Genomic DNA, 8,670 nt, shown 5'->3' on the forward strand with positions numbered 1-8,670 from the left:
ATCAGCGTCCTGCTGGCTGTCAGGGTGCTGCCCTCAGTAACAGACACAGAATAATCGCTGTAATGGGCTGGAATCAGCCTCACCGCTGACTGGATGTCAGGAGGAGCAGCTACTGGGCTGTGATCAGCATCCTGCTGGCTGTCAGGGTGCTGCCCTCAGTAACAGACACAGAATAATCGCTGTAATGGGCTGGAATCAGCCTCACCGCTGGCTGGATGTCAGGAGGAGCAGCTACTGGGCTGTGATCAGCGTCCTGCTGGCTGTCAGGGTGCTGCCCTCAGTAACAGACACAGAATAATCGCTGTAATGGGCTGGAATCAGCCTCACCGCTGACTGGATGTCAGGAGGAGCAGCTACTGGGCTGTGATCAGCGTCCTGCTGGCTGTCAGGGTGCTGCCCTCAGTAACAGACACAGAATAATCGCTGTAATGGACTGGAATCAGCCTCACCGCTGGCTGGATGTCAGGAGGAGCAGCTACTGGGCTGTGATCAGCGTCCTGCTGGCTGTCAGGGTGCTGCCCTCAGTAACAGTCACAGAATAATTACTGTAATGGGCTGGAATCAGCCTCACCGCTGGCTGGATGTCAGGAGGAGCAGCTACTGGGCTGTGATCAGCGTCCTGCTGGCTGTCAGGGTGCTGCCCTCAGTAACAGACACAGAATAATCGCTGTAATGGGCTGGAATCAGCCTCACCGCTGACTGGATGTCAGGAGGAGCAGTTACTGGGCTGTGATCAGCATCCTGCTGGCTGTCAGGGTGCTGCCCTCAGTAACAGACACAGAATAATCACTGTAATGGGCTGGAATCAGCCTCACCGCTGACTGGATGTCAGGAGGAGCAGCTACTGGGCTGTGATCAGCGTCCTGCTGGCTGTCAGGGTGCTGCCCTCAGTAACAGACACAGAATAATCACTGTAATGGGCTGGAATCAGCCTCACCGCTGACTGGATGTCAGGAGGAGCAGCTACTGGGCTGTGATCAGCGTCCTGCTGGCTGTCAGGGTGCTGCCCTCAGTAACAGACACAGAATAATCGCTGTAATGGGCTGGAATCAGCCTCACCGCTGGCTGGATGTCAGGAGGAGCAGCTACTGGGCTGTGATCAGCGTCCTGCTGGCTGTCAGGGTGCTGCCCTCAGTAACAGACACAGAATAATCACTGTAATGGGCTGGAATCAGCATCACCACTGGCTGGATGTCAGGAGGAGCAGCTACTGGGCTGTGATCAGCGTCCTGCTGGCTGTCAGGGTGCTGCCCTCAGTAACAGACACAGAATAATCGCTGTAATGGGCTGGAATCAGCCTCACCGCTGGCTGGATGTCAGGAGGAGCAGCTACTGGGCTGTGATCAGCGTCCTGCTGGCTGTCAGGGTGCTGCCCTCAGTAACAGACACAGAATAATCACTGTAATGGGCTGGAATCAGCCTCACCGCTGGCTGGATGTCAGGAGGAGCAGTTACTGGGCTGTGATCAGCGTCCTGCTGGCTGTCAGGGTGCTGCCCTCAGTAACAGACATAGAATAATCACTGTAATGGGCTGGAATCAGCCTCACCGCTGGCTGGATGTCAGGAGGAGCAGCTACTGGGCTGTGATCAGCGTCCTGCTGGCTGTCAGGGTGCTGCCCTCAGTAACAGACACAGAATAATCACTGTAATGGGCTGGAATCAGCCTCACCGCTGGCTGGATGTCAGGAGGAGCAGCTACTGGGCTGTGATCAGCATCCTGCTGGCTGTCAGGGTGCTGCCCTCAGTAACAGACACAGAATAATCGCTGTAATGGGCTGGAATCAGCCTCACCGCTGACTGGATGTCAGGAGGAGCAGCTACTGGGCTGTGATCAGCATCCTGCTGGCTGTCAGGGTGCTGCCCTCAGTAACAGACACAGAATAATCGCTTTAATGGGCTGGAATCAGCCTCACCGCTGGCTGGATGTCAGGAGGAGCAGGTACTGGGCTGTGATCAGCATCCTGCTGGCTGTCAGGGTGCTGCCCTCAGTAACAGACACAGAATAATCGCTTTAATGGGCTGGAATCAGCCTCACCGCTGGCTGGATGTCAGGAGGAGCAGCTACTGGGCTGTGATCAGCGTCCTGCTGGCTGTCAGGGTGCTGCCCTCAGTAACAGACACAGAATAATCGCTGTAATGGGCTGGAATCAGCCTCACCGCTGACTGGATGTCAGGAGGAGCAGCTACTGGGCTGTGATCAGCGTCCTGCTGGCTGTCAGGGTGCTGCTCTCAGTAACAGACACAGAATAATCGCTGTAATGGGCTGGAATCAGCCTCACCGCTGACTGGATGTCAGGAGGAGCAGCTACTGGGCTGTGATCAGCATCCTGCTGGCTGTCAGGGTGCTGCCCTCAGTAACAGACACAGAATAATCACTGTAATGGGCTGGAATCAGCCTCACCGCTGGCTGGATGTCAGGAGGAACAGCTACTGGGCTGTGATCAGCGTCCTGCTGGCTGTCAGGGTGCTGCCCTCAGTAACAGACACAGAATAATCACTGTACTGGGCTGGAATCAGCCTCACCGCTGGCTGGATGTCAGGAGGAGCAGCTACTGGGCTGTGATCAGCGTCCTGCTGGCTGTCAGGGTGCTGCCCTCAGTAACAGACACAGAATAATCGCTGTAATGGGCTGGAATCAGCCTCACCGCTGGCTGGATGTCAGGAGGAGCAGCTACTGGGCTGTGATCAGCGTCCTGCTGGCTGTCAGGGTGCTGCCCTCAGTAACAGACACAGAATAATCGCTGTAATGGGCTGGAATCAGCCTCACCGCTGACTGGATGTCAGGAGGAGCAGCTACTGGGCTGTGATCAGCGTCCTGCTGGCTGTCAGGGTGCTGCCCTCAGTAGAAGACACAGAATAATCACTGTAATGGGCTGGAATAAGCCTCACCGCTGGCTGGATGTCAGGAGGAGCAGCTACTGGGCTGTGATCAGCATCCTGCTGGCTGTCAGGGTGCTGCCCTCAGTAACAGACACAGAATAATCACTGTAATGGGCTGGAATCAGCCTCACCGCTGACTGGATGTCAGGAGGAGCAGCTACTGGGCTGTGATCAGCGTCCTGCTGGCTGTCAGGGTGCTGCCCTCAGTAACACACAGAATAATCGCTGTAATGGGCTGGAATCAGCCTCACCGCTGACTGGATGTCAGGAGGAGCAGCTACTGGGCTGTGATCAGCGTCCTGCTGGCTGTCAGGGTGCTGCCCTCAGTAACAGACACAGAATAATCACTGTAATGGGCTGGAATCAGCCTCACCGCTGGCTGGATGTCAGGAGGAGCAGCTACTGGGCTGTGATCAGCGTCCTGCTGGCTGTCAGGGAGCTGCCCTCAGTAACAGACACAGAATAATCGCTGTAATGGGCTGGAATCAGCCTCACCGCTGGCTGGATGTCAGGAGGAGCAGCTACTGGGCTACGATCAGCATCCTGCTGGCTGTCAGGGTGCTGCCCTCAGTAACAGACACAGAATAATCACTGTAATGGGCTGGAATCAGCCTCACCGCTGGCTGGATGTCAGGAGGAGCAGCTACTGGGCTGTGATCAGCGTCCTGCTGGCTGTCAGGGTGCTGCCCCCAGTAACAGACACAGAATAATCGCTGTAATGGGCTGGAATCAGCCTCACCGCTGGCTGGATGTCAGGAGGAGCAGCTACTGGGCTGTGATCAGCGTCCTGCTGGCTGTCAGGGTGCTGCCCTCAGTAACAGACACAGAATAATCACTGTAATGGGCTGGAATCAGCCTCACCGCTGGCTGGATGTCAGGAGGAGCAGCTACTGGGCTGTGATCAGCGTCCTGCTGGCTGTCAGGGTGCTGCCCTCAGTAACAGACACAGAATAATCACTGTAATGGGCTGGAATCAGCCTCACCGCTGACTGGATGTCAGGAGGAGCAGCTACTGGGCTGTGATCAGCATCCTGCTGGCTGTCAGGGTGCTGCCCTCAGTAACAGACACAGAATAATCGCTGTAATGGGCTGGAATCAGCCTCACCGCTGACTGGATGTCAGGAGGAGCAGCTACTGGGCTGTGATCAGCGTCCTGCTGGCTGTCAGGGTGCTGCCCTCAGTAACAGACACAGAATAATCACTGTAATGGGCTGGAATCAGCCTCACCGCTGGCTGGATGTCAGGAGTAGCAGCTACTGGGCTGTGATCAGCGTCCTGCTGGCTGTCAGGGTGCTGCCCTCAGTAACAGACACAGAATAATCACTGTAATGGGCTGGAATCAGCCTCACCGCTGACTGGATGTCAGGAGGAGCAGCTACTGGGCTGTGATCAGCATCCTGCTGGCTGTCAGGGTGCTGCCCTCAGTAACAGACACAGAATAATCGCTATAACCTGCTGGAATCAGCCTCACCGCTGGCTGGATGTCAGGAGGAGCAGCTACTGGGCTGTGATCAGCGTCCTGCTGGCTGTCAGGGTGCTGCCCTCAGTAACAGACACAGAATAATCGCTGTAATGGGCTGGAATCAGCCTCACCGCTGACTGGATGTCAGGAGGAGCAGCTACTGGGCTGTGATCAGCGTCCTGCTGGCTGTCAGGGTGCTGCCCTCAGTAACAGACACAGAATAATCGCTGTAATGGGCTGGAATCAGCCTCACCGCTGGCTGGATGTCAGGAGGAGCAGCTACTGGGCTGTGATCAGCGTCCTGCTGGCTGTCAGGGTGCTGCCCTCAGTAACAGACACAGAATAATCACTGTAATGGGCTGGAATCAGCCTCACCGCTGACTGGATGTCAGGAGGAGCAGCTACTGGGCTGTGATCAGCGTCCTGCTGGCTGTCAGGGTGCTGCCCTCAGTAACAGACACAGAATAATCACTGTATTGGGCTGGAATCAGCCTCACCGCTGACTGGATGTCAGGAGGAGCAGCTACTGGGCTGTGATCAGCGTCCTGCTGGCTGTCAGGGTGCTGCCCTCAGTAACAGACACAGAATAATCACTGTAATGGGCTGGAATCAGCCTCACCGCTGGCTGGATGTCAGGAGGAGCAGCTACTGGGCTGTGATCAGCATCCTGCTGGCTGTCAGGGTGCTGCCCTCAGTAACAGACACAGAATAATCACTGTAATGGGCTGGAATCAGCCTCACCGCTGGCTGGATGTCAGGAGGAGCAGCTACTGGGCTGTGATCAGCGTCCTGCTGGCTGTCAGGGTGCTGCCCTCAGTAACAGACACAGAATAATCACTGTAATGGGCTGGAATCAGCCTCACCGCTGACTGGATGTCAGGAGGAGCAGCTACTGGGCTGTGATCAGCGTCCTGCTGGCTGTCAGGGTGCTGCCCTCAGTAACAGACACAGAATATTCACTGTAATGGGCTGGAATCAGCCTCACCGCTGGCTGGATGTCAGGAGGAGCAGCTACTGGGCTGTGATCAGCATCCTGCTGGCTGTCAGGGTGCTGCCCTCAGTAACAGACACAGAATAATCACTGTAATGGGCTGGAATCAGCCTCACCGCTGGCTGGATGTCAGGAGGAGCAGCTACTGGGCTGTGATCAGCGTCCTGCTGGCTGTCAGGGTGCTGCCATCAGTAACAGACACAGAATAATCGCTGTAATGGGCTGGAATCAGCCTCACCGCTGGCTGGATGTCAGGAGGAGCAGCTACTGGGCTGTGATCAGCATCCTGCTGGCTGTCAGGGTGCTGCCCTCAGTAACAGACACAGAATAATCGCTGTAATGGGCTGGAATCAGCCTCACCGCTGGCTGGATGTCAGGAGGAGCAGCTACTGGGCTGTGATCAGCGTCCTGCTGGCTGTCAGGGTGCTGCCCTCAGTAACAGACACAGAATAATCACTGTAATGGGCTGGAATCAGCCTCACCGCTGGCTGGATGTCAGGAGGAGCAGCTACTGGGCTGTGATCAGCATCCTGCTGGCTGTCAGGGTGCTGCCCTCAGTAACAGACACAGAATAATCACTGCAATGGGCTGGAATCAGCCTCACCGCTGACTGGATGTCAGGAGGAGCAGCTACTGGGCTGTGATCAGCATCCTGCTGGCTGTCAGGGTGCTGCCCTCAGTAACACACAGAATAATCGCTGTAATGGGCTGGAATCAGCCTCACCGCTGACTGGATGTCAGGAGGAGCAGCTACTGGGCTGTGATCAGCGTCCTGCTGGCTGTCAGGGTGCTGCCCTCAGTAACAGACACAGAATAATCGCTGTAATGGGCTGGAATCAGCCTCACCGCTGGCTGGATGTCAGGAGGAGCAGCTACTGGGCTGTGATCAGCGTCCTGCTGGCTGTCAGGGTGCTGCCCTCAGTAACAGACACAGAATAATCGCTGTAATGGGCTGGAATCAGCCTCACCGCTGGCTGGATGTCAGGAGGAGCAGCTACTGGGCTGTGATCAGCATCCTGCTGGCTGTCAGGGTGCTGCCCTCAGTAACAGACACAGAATAATCACTGTAATGGGCTGGAATCAGCCTCACCGCTGGCTGGATGTCAGGAGGAGCAGCTACTGGGCTGTGATCAGCGTCCTGCTGGCTGTCAGGGTGCTGCCCTCAGTAACAGACACAGAATAATCACTGTAATGGGCTGGAATCAGCCTCACCGCTGGCTGGATGTCAGGAGGAGCAGCTACTGGGCTGTGATCAGCGTCCTGCTGGCTGTCAGGGTGCTGCCCTCAGTAACAGACACAGAATAATCGCTGTAATGGGCTGGAATCAGCCTCACCGCTGGCTGGATGTCAGGAGGAGCAGCTACTGGGCTGTGATCAGCATCCTGCTGGCTGTCAGGGTGCTGCCCTCAGTAACAGACACAGAATAATCACTGTAATGGGCTGGAATCAGCCTCACCGCTGGCTGGATGTCAGGAGGAGCAGCTACTGGGCTGTGATCAGCATCCTGCTGGCTGTCAGGGTGCTGCCCTCAGTAACAGACACAGAATAATCGCTGTAATGGGCTGGAATCAGCCTCACCGCTGGCTGGATGTCAGGAGGAGCAGCTACTGGGCTGTGATCAGCGTCCTGCTGGCTGTCAGGGTGCTGCCCTCAGTAACAGACACAGAATAATCGCTGTAATGGGCTGGAATCAGCATCACCGCTGGCTGGATGTCAGGAGGAGCAGCTACTGGGCTGTGATCAGCATCCTGCTGGCTGTCAGGGTGCTGCCCTCAGTAACAGACACAGAATAATCACTGTAATGGGCTGGAATCAGCCTCACCGCTGACTGGATGTCAGGAGGAGCAGCTACTGGGCTGTGATCAGCATCCTGCTGGCTGTCAGGGTGCTGCCCTCAGTAACAGACACAGAATAATCACTGTAATGGGCTGGAATCAGCCTCACCGCTGGCTGGATGTCAGGAGGAGCAGCTACTGGGCTGTGATCAGCGTCCTGCTGGCTGTCAGGGTGCTGCCCTCAGTAACAGACACAGAATAATCACTGTAATGGGCTGGAATCAGCCTCACCGCTGGCTGGATGTCAGGAGGAGCAGCTACTGGGCTGTGATCAGCATCCTGCTGGCTGTCAGGGTGCTGCCCTCAGTAACAGACACAGAATAATCGCTGTAATGGGCTGGAATCAGCCTCACCGCTGGCTGGATGACAGGAGGAGCAGCTACTGGGCTGTGATCAGCATCCTGCTGGCTGTCAGGGTGCTGCCCTCAGTAACAGACACAGAATAATCACTGTACTGGGCTGGAATCAGCCTCACCGCTGGCTGGATGTCAGGAGGAGCAGCTACTGGGCTGTGATCAGCGTCCTGCTGGCTGTCAGGGTGCTCCTCTCAGTAACAGACACAGAATAATCGCTGTAATGGGCTGGAATCAGCCTCACCGCTGACTGGATGTCAGGAGGAGCAGCTACTGGGCTGTGATCAGCGTCCTGCTGGCTGTCAGGGTGCTGCCCTCAGTAACAGACACAGAATAATCGCTGTACTGGGCTGGAATCAGCCTCACCGCTGGCTGGATGACAGGAGGAGCAGCTACTGGGCTGTGATCAGCATCCTGCTGGCTGTCAGGGTGCTGCCCTCAGTAACAGACACAGAATAATCACTGTACTGGGCTGGAATCAGCCTCACCGCTGGCTGGATGTCAGGAGGAGCAGCTACTGGGCTGTGATCAGCGTCCTGCTGGCTGTCAGGGTGCTCCTCTCAGTAACAGACACAGAATAATCACTGTAATGGGCTGGAATCAGCCTCACCGCTGGCTGGATGTCAGGAGGAGCAGCTCCTGGGCTGTGATCAGCATCCTGCTGGCTGTCAGGGTGCTGCCCTCAGTAACAGACACAGAATAATCGCTGTAATGGGCTGGAATCAGCCTCACCGCTGGCTGGATGTCAGGAGGAACAGCTACTGGGCTGTGATCAGCGTCCTGCTGGCTGTCAGGGTGCTGCCCTCAGTAACAGACACAGAATAATCGCTGTAATGGGCTGGAATCAGCCTCACCGCTGGCTGGATGTCAGGAGGAACAGCTACTGGGCTGTGATCAGCGTCCTGCTGGCTGTCAGGGTGCTGCCCTCAGTAACAGACACAGAATAATCGCTGTAATGGGCTGTAATCAGCCTCACCGCTGGCTGGATGTCAGGAGGAGCAGCTACTGGGCTGTGATCAGCATCCTGCTGGCTGTCAGGGTGCTGCCCTCAGTAACAGACACAGAATAATCACTGTAATGGGCTGGAATCAGCCTCACCGCTGGCTGGATGTCAGGAGGAGCAGCTACTGGGCTGTGATCAGCGTCCTG

The sequence above is a fragment of the Crinia signifera genome, chromosome 6 (assembly GCF_055691185.1).
Source record: "Crinia signifera chromosome 6, ASM5569118v1, whole genome shotgun sequence".
Classification (NCBI taxonomy): Eukaryota; Metazoa; Chordata; class Amphibia; order Anura; family Myobatrachidae; genus Crinia; species Crinia signifera.